The following is a 15792-nucleotide window of genomic DNA, read 5'->3' as shown; positions in this document are numbered from 1 at the left end:
ATACCTCTATCATGTCACTAAATTATAGAATTTCCATCTCCAATAGCTAAACTATCAAGTAGTTTAATGTAATGAAGGCAGGTCTCAGAATTTTGCCATGCACACAATCATTTATTAGCCAGGAGGCACAGAAACCACTATCAAACTTGTTTTTGGAAGCCCATGGAAGTCCCAACTCTATTCCTTAGGCTCTCTGATTAGAAAAATGAATGAAAGATTCTATCAAAGACAAAATGTAACAAAATTCTCACTGGTAGAGGGGCTAACTTGGTGAGATCAGGTGATGGATCCTATGTTAAGGGAGGAGCACAGAAATGAATGAATCATGGACCTATTCACCCCTCCACACTGTATAAGCTGCTTGACAAGCTCACATTCTAATATCACTTCAAGAAATAGTTTAGGTTTATTTCTAGCCAGTCCACATATTCAGTCACTTGGCTTCTAACCAGAAAAAAAAAATCTAAAGTTCTGTATGCCACTGGTTTTCAACTGGGGCAGTTTTACTCCCACCCATCCCCTGCAAAAATACTTGGCAATTTCTAGAGACCTTTTGTTTATCATGGCTGAAGAAAGGGTCGGTGCTATTGATATCTAATATGTAGAGGCCAGGGTCGCTGCCAAACATCCTACAATGCATGGGAAACCCCTCACTTCCCCACCCCTAGCAAAAACTTACTGGTGCATAATGTTAATAGTGTTGAACTTGAGGAAAGCTTCTCTATGCTAATTAATGAGCCCTATGATGAAAATGCAGTTCTGGATACTTGAAGCTACCTGCCTCTGGCTGTAGACCACTAACTAAAGTCTTTGAAATATTACCAAACCAATCCTAGAGTGTGATTTCTAGATTAGGGTATTTCAAATATTAACTAACCCTCTTTACTGTTGACTATTAACTAACCCAGGTTAAGATTAACTTGCATGCACAGATATATCACACGGGTCTAAGGTGTTGTGCTTTAAAGTAAATTGAATTCAGTATGATATTTGGCTCTTCCATTTACTCTATTTCGTTAATTATGAGGCCAGCAAGGGAAGACAGTACTGTGCTTGGTTTTTTTGGTTGTTTTTTAAATTAATTAATTAATTAATTAATCTTCTGGCTGTGTTGGGTCTTCGTTTCTGTGCGAGGGCTTTCTCCAGTTGCGGAGAGCGGGGGCCACTCTTCATCGCGGTGCGCGGGCCTCTCACTATCGCGGCCTCTCTTGCTGTGGAGCACAGGCTCCAGACGCGCAGGCTCAGTAGTTGTGGCTCACGGGCGCAGTTGCTCCGTGGCATGTGGGATCTTCCCAGACCAGGGCTCGAACCTGTGTCCCCTGCATTGGCAGGCAGATTCTCAGCCACTGCGCCACCAGGGAAGCCCGTGAGCTTGGTTTTTAAGATACCTACTTAAACATGGTCTTATTCATATTGACAGAGGGGATCATTTTGTCACAACTAATTTTGTGTCTCCAATATTTTGTATCAAAAATAAAACTATCCACCTATCTATCTAGAGAGATAGATAAAAATATCTATAAATATTCCAGTGAATATCTTTGTACATATTTTAATATTTAAAATATTTTCCTTAGGCTATATGGTGAAAGGTAGGCTTTAAACAGTCTCAAGACTCTCAATAAAAATTGCCAAATTGACATTCAGGAGAGTTTGTACCAATTTATATATCCAAATAGCAAAATTGTTTGCTTAGCCAACAGAAGAGTTGATAATACAAAGTATTATCATTACTAAAAAAGTATTTGCAAGTTAGACATGATCAGTTTATAATTTGCAAAGCAATTCACGTAGTATATTTTATTTAATTTAATCAACCTCATTTCAAGGCTGTTGAGCTGTTTGAAAAGAAAGTTTCTATTGTTATTTGAATGTAGGTAGAGTTCTGACTCTTTATATTCGATTCCATCAGCCAACAAGTGAAACACCTGAAAATACGGATCAGGAGAATCAGACAATGGTGACTGAATTTTATTTCTCTGATTTCCCTCACTTGAGAAAGGTAGTCTCTTACTCTTCATTCCTTTGCTCTTTATTTATGTGTTCATTATTGTTGGAAGTTTCATGATCTTCTTTGCTGTCCAGCTGGATACACATCTTCACAATCCCATGTATAATTTCATCAGTGTCTTCTCCTTCCTGGAGATTTGGTATACCACAGTGACCGTCCCAAAGATGCTCTCCAACCTTGCCAGTAAAGAGAAGACTATTTCTTTCATTAGCTGCCTCCTGCAGATATAGTTTTTCCACTCACTTGGGGTCACAGAAGGCCTGTTCCTCACAGTGATGGTCATTGACAGGTATGTTGCCATCTGCCAGCCTCTCCACTATACAACTGTTATGACCCCTCAACTATGCATCCAGCTCTCCACCAGCTCTGGCATCTTTGGTTTTCTTGTGCTACTGCCAGAGATTGTGTGGATGTCTACCCTTCCCTTCTGTGGTCTCAACCAAATCCATCAACTCTTCTGTGACTTTGAACCTGTGTTAGTTACGTTTGGCCTGTACAGACACATCCATGATGTGTTGAAGATGTGATTCATGTTATTTCCATCCTGACTTCTGTCTGTATCATCACCCTTTCCTATTTAAGAATTATCACTGTGATCCTGAGGATTCCCTCAGGTAAGAGGTGTCAGAAGGCATACTCCGGGGCTTCCCTGGTGGCACAGTGGTTGAGAGTCTGCCTGCCGATGCAAGGGACACGGGTTCGTGCCCCGGTCCGGGAAGATACCAGATGCCACAGAGCGGCTGGGCCCATGAGCCATGGCCACTGAGCCTGTGCGTCCGGAGCCTGTGCTCTGCAGCGGGAGAGGCCACAACAGTGAGAGGCCCGAGTACCACCAAAAAAAAAAAAAAAGAAGGCATACTCCACTTGTGCGGCCCACATTACTATTTTCTTCCTGTTTTCTTTCTGTTCAAAGAACTATATCCATAATTTTAAAATGCTAACAAATCAGTTTTTAAAACTATTGTGCATGGTTTATTTTTATGTAGCGGTTTGGGTATGATTTCCAATTCTAACATAAGAATTATTGTTTAATCTGACAGAGGAAATCTGTGATTTACATATCTTTATAGCATTTACAGATTATAATGGAATATTTTTTAAACTTTGTAACTCCAAATCAATGAGGATACTGGGCTAAACAATAATCATATTTATTTCTTCAATATCTAAAAAGTTCCCTTACCTACTCTTTCATTTTATATTCACAGTACTCATATTAGTTATTATTATTATTATTTAATTTAAAAAACGATTAACAGGATATGTAACAGTGAGGTGGTTTAAGCCTGAACACGAAGACTGGCTTTTCCTAACGTTCATCTAAGAGGCCTTTACCCCTCCATAGGTTGTCTTATGATAGATAACAATAATTGTACAGCCCATATCGCCACTGACCTTGTGAAGTTTGTGTCATGCTGTTTCTATTAAGTCCTTCATGAGTTATGTTTCACATAGTTTTGAAAATTCCAGACCAAGCACTCTTGAAATCTTGAAAATTAAATAGGCAAGATATATAGGCTTGGGACCAAAAAAACCCCATTAATTATGTAAATATATATAGTTATACCTTACTGTCACATACCTTGATACTAATTAAAATATCAATATCACAATATAATGTTCTGTGTTATGTTATACTAAAATGCTGTGCCAGTATCATGCCTCAGTGTCTTTGTTCTTATCGCTTTTCTGCTCTGGAATGTTCCTCCCTTTCTTCTTCTCTGCCCTGGAACTTATACTCACCATTTAAAAACACACACATTTTATCCTCTGGGATAAAGGTCCATGCAGTCCTCCTACAAAACTGCACTAGTGGTTTTAGGGGTTGAGTAAATTGTCTCTAGAAAAAGAAAATTGCTGTGGGAAGCAAACCAATTGTCCGTGGTATCACAGAAAGCAGAAAGCCAACCAGAAGGTTAGGGAGGAAAAGAGGTGTCAAAAAATGGAAATATCAGTAGTATAGAACACAAGAAAAAAGTTTCAATTAGCTTCAGTCAAGGAGCTAGATAAATCCTTAAACCCAGTTGGGAGTATTAAGGTGGAAAAAAAGTGCTAACTCTCAACTTTGGATCAGCTCCAGACCCATTTCCTCTCATGCCTCAGGGAACCATCTCTATCCTTTATCCTCTCTCACTCCAGTAAATGCAAATCCTCTCCTATATTAATGTGAGTTTTTTGAAACCCACGAGAATTTTTTTGGGGGGTGAAGAAAAGTATAGAGAGTTTTCTTCAGTTATAAAATTAAAGTGAAATTTATTTGAAGTTAATGTTTAGAAACCTAGTTCTTCAATCTTTGAATTCCTGCTTTAAAATCTTAGTATTCCATTTATAAATCTAACAGATTTTATTATTCACTATTAAAGGTGTTTGACAAATATTTGGTCTGATTTATAAACTTGGCAATTAAATCATTTTAAATTACATTTAAATATAATATACACTATTTTGCTTTTAAGTACCTCAGTTTTCTGACTCAATAGACAAAGCCTCCACAGGTTTTAAAAATAACATTTATAAGCTTAAAAAAACCCTCCAGGGCTTCCCTGGTGGCACAGTGGTTGAGAGTCCGCCTGCCGATGCAGGGGACGCAGGTTCGTGCCCCGGTCTGGGGGGATCCCACATGCCGCGGAGCGGCTGGGCCTGTGAGCCATGGCCGCTGAGCCTGCACGTCCGGAGCCTGTGCTCTGCAATGGGAGAGGCCACAACAGTGAGAGGCCCGCGTACCGCAAAAAAAACCAAAACAAAACAAAACAAAAAAAACCCTCCAAAACAAAAAGCAAAATTATAAATATGGCTAATCCTAAATCCTTTTAAACATTTTAATACTGTGACAAATGTAGTAAGATTTCAATTTTAAATAAAAAGGTGTAATACCTTGACTTAATGTGTGCATTTTATGGACTATAAATTTTACCTCAGTGAGATTGATTAAAAAAATTATAAATTAATTGCTCAATTACAAATCTAAAATTAGAATTGCAAGGTAGATTTGGTATTCTAATAGGTCAAATTATCTTAAATAATGCAAATACATAAAATACTAAATATATACAAATTCCTTAGTGCAAAATATAAATAATATGTTTTGAGTCTATTAAACATTTCTATAGTTAGCTCTAAAATCTTGCTGAGTTTAAAAGATGCTAACACTAAGGAAATAATTATGTGACCCATTTCTTTATTCATGCAGCAAATGTTTACTAAGGCCACTATGCCAGGCACTGTTTTAGGTGCTTGTGGTAGACCAAAAAAAATTCCCTGCCCTTATGTAGCTTACACTGAGATAGGGGAGATATTAAAATGTATATATATTTAAAATAAGAAAAAGATTGCAAAATAAAAGGAAAGCATGTAGTCTGTATGAAATAGAAAAAAAAAACTATTGCAGGATAAAAGGATCTGGTGTGGGTAGGGAGATCATAATTTTAAATAAAGTGATCATAATTGGACCTCATCAGAAGGTTACATTTTAACAAAGATTTGAAGAAAATTGAGTTATTCACATGGATATATGGAGGGAGAATAATGAATAATACAGGCAGCAGTAAAAGCTAGTGAAAATGTGATTCAGAGGCATGATCAATAAGATAGAGCAAAGATCTGAACTTCAAGAGAACAAAATACATCAGGGAGAAAAAAGTGATTGGCTTTGTCAAATCCTGCAAGTAGTCAAGTAAGATAAGGACTGGAAGTTGACTTTGAACTTAGACACTTGGAGGTCATTGTTAAACTTAATGAAAGAAGTGTACATGAAATAGTGGAAGTAAAAGCCTGAATTGATCAGTTGAATAGAAAAGAATTAAAGAAAAATTGGAAATTTCAAGTACAGACCACTCTTTCATGGAGTTTTACTACCACTGAAAGCAGAGAAATGAGGTAATAAGCAGCAAGTGGGATCACTAAAATACTGTGTTAAGTGATTCACAGTATATTTTAAACCATAATATAGGACACACATATATGCATATATTTACATATTCATATCCATATTTATAACTAAAACAATATTTTTACAAATGACTATGCTTAGTCCACACAGTACTTCTTATCTTTTCTCTTCTTTTTTCCCCCCTATTCTGTTTCATTAAAACCATTTTTGGAACTGATTTCACCACTTACTATTGGGTTGTGAGCCTAAGCTTGAAAGAAAACTGAATTTCTATCTTTAACTTTGATTATCTTTGGATACATATTTAATAAGCTGTTTCTTTCTGTCTCTTTTTTTACAAGGAATAACTATGTTGTGCAAGATTGTACAGGTGAGGAATGTATTCTATAATTCTACTTTTTATTTATTTAGTCAAACCTTTTTAAAAATTTAGATAGAATTGATATATAACATTATATTAGTTTCAGAGGTACAGGATAATGATTCAATATTTGTATATATTGTGAAATGATCACCACAATAAGTTTAGTTAGCACCCATTACCATACATAGCTAGAAAATTTTTTTCTTGTTATGAAAACTTTCAAATATACAATACAGTATTATTAACTATAGTCCCAATCTCCATGTTGTAAATTACATCCTTATGACTTGTTAATCTTATAGCTGGGATTTGTACCTTTCAAACCCTTTCCCCACTTTATCCCCACCTCTGCCAACCATCAGTCTGTCTGTGTATCTATGAGCTTGATGTTTTATTTATTTGTTTTCTTTTGCTTCTTAGAGTCCACATATAAGTGAGATCATACAGTATTTGTCTTTCTCTGTCTGACTTATTTCACTTAGCATAATGCCCTCAAGGTCTATCCATGCTGTCACGAATGGCAAGATTCACTCTTTTTTATGGTTAAATAATATTCCACTGTATATATGTACCACATTTTCTTTATCCATTACCCATCGATGGACACTAAGGTTGTTTCCATATCTTGGCTATTGTAAATAATGCTGCAGTGAACAAGGGCGTGCATTTATCTTTTTGAGATAATGGTTTTGTTTTCTTCAGATAAATATCCAGAAGTAGAATTGCTGGATCATATTGTAGTTCTATTTTTAATTTTTTGAGGAACCACTGTACTGTTTTACATAGTGGCTGTATCAGCAACAGTGCACAAGGATTCCCTTTGCTCCACATCCTCAACATTTGTTGTTTCTTATCTCTTTGATAATAACCATTCTAACAGGTGTGAGATGATATCGCATGCACCCCAATGTTCATTGCAGCACTATTTACAATAGCCAGGACATGCAAGCAACCTAAATGTCCATCAACAGAGGAATGGATAAAGAAGATGTGGTGCATAGATACAACGCAATATTACTCAGCCATAAAAAGGAACAAAATTGGGTCAGTTTTAGAGATGTGGATGGACCTAGGGACTGTCATAGAGAGTTAATAAGCTATTTCTATTTTTAACTTTGTATTTATCTATAGTTTTCTAATTTATTTATAATTAAGTATTGCATTTTATTAAAATACAAGTTATACTTTTAAAAATGGTGACAAATTAAATGTGATGAAGAAAGTAAATATGCACTCTGACAGTACTGACAGGATATCAAAATAGTATAATCCTTTCTAGAGCAATTTAGCAATATGCATCAAAAGAATTAATAAGCCTGGGTGTCTATTTAGAAGTAGAGGCAGAGAATGCTTTTTTGATGAAGCAGCATTTAAGCTGATACTTGAAGACTGAGAAGGAGTCAGCCAGGAAAATATAAAAGATAAAACAATTGTGCACACATCCTGAGATTAGAAATAGCTGGGTTTCTAGGAAAACCATTGTAGGAACAAAATGCACATGTTCAAATGAAACAGTAAGAGTCATGAGATGAAGATTAGAAGGAAAATATACAAACTTGTGGGCCATGTTATGAGATACTGGAATTTACTCCAATTGCCAAGTGAAGACACTGAAGAGACTGAAGTAAGATATTAGATTCTTAGAACAGCATCCCTGTTGTATGAATACAAATTAGAGTGGAGCAAATGTGGAGGTGGAAAAGATGATTTAAGGGAACATAGTTATGCTTTTCTGCTACAAAACAGACTGCCCCCAGAATTAGAGCTTAAAACAGAAACTATCTCTTTATCTCATAATTTATGTGTTAATTTTGGCTGGAATCAAATAGATTGTTCTTTTAGTCCTGGTTCGCTCATGCAGCGAGAGTCAGCAACTGTTTGCCTAGAGCTGGCTGAACTAAGACAATGTTAGCTAAGACGGCTGCACTCTTTCCAAAGTCTTTCCTCCTGCAGCAGGCTGGTCTCTATTGTCCACATAAAGGCTGGCTGGAGTGTTAATACAGAGCCTGAATGCACGGGCTTCTTGAGACTCGGCTCAGAAATGAACACACGATGTTTTCTGTTGCATTCTGTAACCAAATTAATTCACAAAGGGGACTTCGAGGAGGGAACGAGATTTCACTTCTTGGTAGAAAGAGCTGCTAAATCACCTTGCAAAGGGCATGGATACAGGGAAGAGTTAAGATTGTGCCATTTTCTTTGCCATATGGAGATGATTGGTATCCCCACATTATGCTAAAATCTTTATTGGAACCACTAGAACTAATCCTGTATGTGTGGGGTCATATTGAGGGGTAGTGGTCTATACTTAGAGCTTGTGGTAAAGGAGTATCTTCAGCAAAGTAGAAAAATTTATCATGGCATAGTGTGTTACAGTCAACAATGTTATTGCAATGGATATTTTATCTCCCTCAGGGAAATTCAATAGGACTTGAAAAATGCCACTATCCTTTCAGAGGGTAGGGAAGTTAAAAAAAAAAAAAAAAAAAAAAAACACCCTAATCCTGTTGAAAGAAATTCTTCATAATAATGTGTATTCATGTGTATTGATTCTGAGCAAATCTATCAAAAGAGGCCCTACATAAGGAAGACTTGGAGTTCTTAACACAAAGGAGAACTAATGAGAGAAGATCAGAGGAGAAGGTTTCTACTAATTATCCTATGGGGAAACAGAATTGCTGTTTTTCTCCAGTCATCAGGGGAAATCTTCCAGTAGAGAAATCTCCACAAGAAGGTTTCAGAAACAGGTATAACAATCTTTCCTGATGTACTTAAGGGTCTTGAACTGCTTAAACACAGAAAAGGGAACAGACCTCATTGTCTCTGTCAGAGGTAAGAGGAGAATGCACGTGGGTCCAAGATGCAGGTTTGTCTGGTGTTAATGAAAAAGTAAATTACCTACTGGGTAGAAGGGAAGGACACTTATCTAGTGATCCTTCTGTTGATGTAAATACCAAATATTTGGGGACATATTTGAGATTGCATGAATGGCTGAATGGAATTAGGTTCAGAGGGGAGGAGATATACTTATAAGATTAAAAATCAGTGAAAATGTTATATTTTATCTGGGGCATGATGGGCTGAATAATTAAGACTTTTTCCCTAATAATGATATAGTTCCTCTGCTCTCACACCTTCAGATTTTCTCTAAATTAACTCTGATCCAGGGGATACCGTTTTACACACTGGCTTCTGTTCCCAGTGAAGTGAATATAAACCAAACGAGAACATGAAATAAAGAGAGGTTAAGTATATCAATAGCCTATTTCTGAAAATCATATCCCAGAATATTGACTCAAACTAAACAGTCTGTAACTCCAGATCAATTTTTTTATGCACATCTTCCTTTCTCCAGTGGGATTGGGTCACCTCATTTCTCTTCTCCCAGTCTCCAACATATAAATTTCATATTAAGTTCTGTAGAGCACAATATTGATTTTGCTAAAATATAAGCACCTAGATTCTATTAAAAGGATTAATATCAGTCACTCAGGGGAAATAAATAGAGACACTAGAAACACAAGAAGACAACAGCTGTGATTGCTTTAGAGGTCCAAAATCTCCCCGGTTTTTTGTTTTAGCAGTACACCAGCCTCTCACTGCTATGGCCTCTCCCGTTGCGGAGCACAGGCTCCGGACGCGCAGGCTCAGCGGCCATGGCTCATGGGCCCAGCCGCTCCGCGGCATGTGGGATCTTCCCAGATCGGGGCACAAACCCGTGTTCCCTGCATCGGCAGGTGGACGCTCAACCACTGCGCCACTATGGAAGCCAGGGAAACCCTCTCCATTTTAAGGAATTAGTAGTAGTTATCTCTTCACTGATTTGTAATTGGAGATAATATAAATCTTCTTTGCTCCTTCCCTTAATCTCTTTATGGGTATGTGTCAGGGCTCAGCTGAGCTAAGAGAGAGTTGAACTGCCAGGTGTCAGAGTAGTGGACTAAAGCAACAACTGAAACAAGTGAAAGTAACAGTGAAGCTTTGAATCATTTACTGTGATAGTGTGACGAGAGAAAGTGCCAATTCCTGCCCCCCCCACGGCTGTTTCATAGCTCCCATGAAACTGAGCATCAATATAGAAATATTTTAAACCAAGTTTCCAGATAATATTTGGACATCGTTTTCAATCCTAACATATTTGGCCATTATCTAGTATAATAGTCTTTTATCATTTGTCTGGGAGTCTTATCCCAATATAGCTCTGTTCTTACTAATCCCAACTAATATCTTTCCTTCCTATTCTTTCCTATGACTCCCCAACAGCATTTTTTCCCTTGGCAAATAACCTTCCCTGTGTCTATACTGTCTATATACTTCCTCGCTTAACTGAAATCAATCTCTTTTCTAAAAACAATACCTTTTTCAGATGAAAGTTGCCTGTTCTACCGCTTCCCATGTGCCTCTAGGCTGAGGAAAATTCTAGGGAAAATGTCTTATTGGTATTCTCTATCTCCTTATATTGCTGCTACCTAAAGATTGTTTCTTTGGCATATAGTTTGATACCTTCAGTCTTAGTTGGGTCATCTGAAGACATTAAAGTCCACAGGAATGACTCATCTAACAACTTTTCTCAGAAAATTTTACTAAATGCCCTTGAATTTATAACATCGATTTTCTCCCATGTCTAGGACTTTAGACATATAGTAGGTATTCCATCTTAAATATTTTAAACTCTAATATATTTGTCTTTAAGAATATGGTCTTTTCATTTTAGCTCATTAATTAGATTATTTCTGTTACAATTCCTCTTGAGTCTCATTGAAATATCAGTCTCTAGACCTCTATCTATTTTCACAGTTATCAATGCCTTATTGTCTTCACATTCTTATCCATCCATCTTAAACCCCCAAATCCACAAAGCTAAAGAACTTATGCCATTATATTTGGGTTTCTTTGTCTCTTGGACAAAAGTCTACCTTATTCTATCAAGTGCCTTGAGTCAATGCCACCATGTAATGTTTTAGACACTAGATTCCTGAATGCTGCTGAAGGGAAAAGAAAAGTGCAATCTCCAACCTCAGTTAGGCCATGGATATATCACAGAAAACACTGAATGTTTTAGTTTGCTCAGTTTTTTTCCTTGAGGCATTTCAGCCATTTTCTCCAAATCTCCTATCCTTAAAATTCTAATTCTCAGAAAATTACCTCATTTGTAATTCAGTTGAGGAACTTGAATAGGAAGACTTAGGTATTCATTAAGAATCTCTGATTCTTTTTAATATCTCTAATGGATCGACTCTTTAGGACCCTGATTGAAAAGATTTCAAGAACAAATTCCAAAGAGAGAGCTCATAGGTCACCTATTGGGCCTTCTTCCTACTTACAAAATCTTCTACTGCTTGATTTTTTAAAAAATTTATTTATTTTTCTTTATTTATTTTTGTCTGCGTTGGGTCTTTGTTGCTGCTCATAGGCTTTCTCTTGGTTTGCTTATTTTGAAGGCACATATGTCCCCATCCTATCCCCCAGAACTATGTATATGTGTCTGTGTATGTTTTGTGTGTGCCATTTAGGGATGTGTGTGTGTGTGTGTGTGTGTGTGTGTGTATGTGTGAGCATGTGTGTGTATGAGAACTCTACATTGGAATCTGCATTTTCAGGTATGGTACAACAGTTGGACAGAGGTTAAGGTATGTTAAAAATGGGCATATTCTGTTAATAATATCAAATATTTAACCATAAGTTGCCCTAAGAAAGAATTACAAAAATAATTTTAAATATTCTAAATTTAAATCTATAAAGAAATTGTAGAGGTCTTTTAATGTATGAAATGTATTACTTTGTTATGGTAATGTTAGTGATAAATAAAAATCATTAGAAAATATAAAAAATCAATGGAATAAGTAAAGAAAATATTGAACACTAGAAAACTAATCTAGAGTTTTGACTTGAGAAAATAACATAAAATTCAAAGAAAATATAATGTCATGCAAGATAGATTATGTGAAAACTAAATCCTAGAAATGCGATATTAATGAATTGAAATTCTGGAAATAAAGAGACTATAACATGAAGAAACTTTAAAATTTCTACAACAGTTATAATAAATGAAATTATCTTGAAACATAGTCATACAAAAATCAGTCTGTTTCTAACTAAAATAGAATATACTGTATTGTCTGTGTTTCAGAAAACGTAGGCTTGGGCCTCCCTCGTGGCACAGTGGTTGAGAGTCCACCTGCCGATGCAGGGGACACGGGTTTGTGCCCCGGTCCGGGAAGATCCCACATGCCGCGGAGCGGCTGGACCCGTGAGCCATGGCCGCTGAGCCTGCACATCCGGAGCCTGTGCTCCTCAACGGGAGAGGCCACAGCAGTGAGAGGCCCGCGTACCGCAAAAAAAAAAAAATAAGAAGCTCCTTTGCTCCCCAAAGGTGTTTAATATATGTGGTATGTAATTTAGGCTGCAGTCCTCTATACAAATGGAACTTCTTCACAAAATATTGAGCCCAAATAGACTAGGGTTTCAAAGAATTATACAATTAGTCCAACTTTCTTCCCCATAAGCTGGTGAATAGGCTGGTAAAGAAAGTCCTCCGAGGATTTACAGAGATGACAACAATAACAATTCTATTTCTGACTTTCTAGGGTCAGTGTAATTTTTTTTCTGAATCTATAGTCTTGTTTATTTGATCTTAATTTACTCTGTTACTTCAAAATGATTAATTGTATAAATGTGAATATAATACTAATAGGTATTACCTTTACTACTCAATACCTTTCTTTGATATCTAATCTGTATTTACAATACTCTTAGATTCCTTACGAAGCCCATGTAGTTCAGTGACAGTACATGATAACTCTCTGTGTTACTAAGGTGATTTCTCCCTTTCAATAAGTTACTGGACATTAAGAAGAAGCAAGAATTCCTGGCACCCAGGCCATTGACTTTATCCCCCTATCTTTGTTTCTTTTTCAGTCAGCTTTGCTGACATTTAGAATACATGTACTGGCTGGCTTACTTCACTTAGTATGATAATCTCTATGTCCATCCATGTTGCTGCAAATGGCATTATTTCATTCTTTTTAATGGCTGAGTAACATTCCATTGTATAAATATACCACATCTTATTTATCCATTCATCTTTAGATGGATATTTAGGTTGCTTCCATGTCTTGGCTATGGTAAACAGAAAAGTATATATATATATATAAAGTGTATATATATATATATATATATGTGTATATATATACATATATATGTGTATATATATATCTGAATCACTTTGTTGTACACCTGAAACTAAAACACATTGTAAATCAACTATACTTCAATTGAAAAAAGAAAAAAATACGTGTACTGAAGTGATCTGCATGTCATGCTATCATAACTGGGACATCATGGACTGCATTTGGTATTGTGTTAACTACTACAAAAAAGCAGTTAGGAAGGTCAGATTCCTACCCATGGAAACTTACTATCTTATTTAGAATCAATGCAAGAGAGCGTTAAAACCTAATAAATGCATATATTTCCATCTAAAGTCAATCAAATTTATTAATGATTTAATCCACCTCTCTAAAAAATTGTTTATTTTTCCTTCCATGTTGCGCTAAAATATATACTTTGTATAATATTTTTAAGATAATATATATGTGATATGAAAATAAATATGTTAAAACAAAATTAGGTACTAAAATTTATTCATGTTTCCACAATATATTTAAAACCATCAGTTTAATTACGGTAAAATATTTCACTGATTGGACATACAAATTATTTCTCCATTTTGATTCTCTATTGTTTGTTTCTCTTTTTTGACTATCACCATTCTTATAAATATGGCAATTATCATTTTCTTGCATAAAGTCCTTTCCATTTTCAAAAATTTGTTTCAAGATAAATTTCAAGAAATTGACATTAAAAGCAAATATGCAAATATGTTTATAGCTCTTGGTAAAAATATTGCTTTTGTAAATGGTTGTGCAAATAATGTATCAATGTAACACTTTTGATACAACTTCAGTAGTATGGAAACTGATGTATAGATTAAATGAAAGTCTAGTTATTCTGTGGAGCATATCAATTCTATCACTGGCAAGCTGAAATTTCAGTACAACTATAATAAGAAACTATGATAATTTGAGTCTTTGGTCCCAATTCTTCACATCCCTGCAACAGATTTATAAATTCATAATTTTACAATGAATGGATTCATGGTGGGTAGCATATATTTTCCTGTCACACAGATTTGGATTGGGTTTTTCCTTTAATTGACTATTGAGATATCAATGAATGTTACAGGTATTGAGTATGTTCCTTTGTAGTTAGGTTTGCTTCAGATAGCTGCTTCCCTTTCATCACTGGACCCATATGAAGCCCTGTCTCTGACAGTCACTGGTTCAGAGAACAAGAAATGTGTGGAGCTGACCTGAACCCAGCCTGCCTGAAGCCTGGTGCCTGGAGGCCAGAACTCAGAGCCCAGAGCCTGAAGCTGAGCATAGCTCATCCTATTGCAGCTGACTAACAGACTTACATGTGTGAGAGTAAATGAATATTGTTTTAAAATCCATGTGTGAAACAAGAAATTACTGTACTCTGCTGTATGTGGGCTTTGTCTGACATTGTACCATCCTGAGATTGCAGAAATTTAATAACTAATGCTTCTTATCTGAATCTTAAGATATTCTTTCAGGTTGTAGGTATTTTAGAACTGTATTGTTAATAATCTTTTAAAATAATTCTATGATTTCCAGAAAGATTACCTGCATCGGACGTGTAGTTATTTAACCATGCTGCCTGTTCTTTTGTATGTTAAAGAACTTTTACACATTAAAGGGATTTGAGATCATTTAGAAATAGAGCAGGGGCTGAGTAGTGGAAAATAAAGAGATGAAAAGGAGTCATTCTTTGGATGTTACATTCTCCTTCCTACATTTTGTCTTCATTGTGTGGGTGGCTTATAGTCACGTTGCACTTGATCTGTGCTTGACAATAAAGTTATGGAATTAAAAAAAATCTTTCAAGGTAAAATGAAAGCTAAAAAACTCTTCAAACCATGTGGGAAAAAGAAATATGCACAACAGATTGAAGAATTTTAACAAGTAGAAAAGACAATTCTACATTTTTATTCTTGTTGCTTGTCATATATACATAAGCAAAATGTTTTGAGTTCGTCCAAATGTGGCACAAAGTTCTTATTAATTCTATGTGATATTCTTTAACTAGTAACTGTTGTATTAGGAAAATTTGTGAGAGTGGTGTTTTTGTCTGAAAGCATAATACCACTTATTACTGCATATTTATTTAGCATATTTTGAGTAAGAAAAGTCATTACATTTAAAGAAATGAAGGAAATGGATTACATTTTATTAATCTTTTTTATTCTCAGAAATTTTAGTGAATAAATAAATGAAAATGGAAACAATCTTAATAGGAGTAACATACAAAACTATTGATTTGCTTTAACCTTTGGGGCACTGTCCTGCCTGTCATTTCTCTTCCCTGACCTTTATGCACAAAATAGGAGGCAATACAGGGAAAAATCAACATAATTAGCTAAAACACTGGCTACAAATTTCAATATGG

At 35.8% G+C, this 15792-nt stretch overlaps 1 pseudogene; it reads left to right on the top strand.

The window, feature by feature from the left end:
* The first annotated feature begins 1954 nt into the window (after positions 1-1954).
* On the top strand, positions 1955-14639 carry LOC131759012 (olfactory receptor 6K3-like; annotated as a pseudogene).
* Positions 14640-15792: the final 1153 nt, after the last annotated feature.

Source organism: Kogia breviceps, chromosome 1, assembly GCF_026419965.1.
Source record: "Kogia breviceps isolate mKogBre1 chromosome 1, mKogBre1 haplotype 1, whole genome shotgun sequence".
In the NCBI taxonomy this organism is placed as follows: Eukaryota; Metazoa; Chordata; class Mammalia; order Artiodactyla; family Physeteridae; genus Kogia; species Kogia breviceps.
Note: the sequence above shows the minus strand (reverse complement) of the source record. Positions and strands in the feature narration are given on the sequence as shown.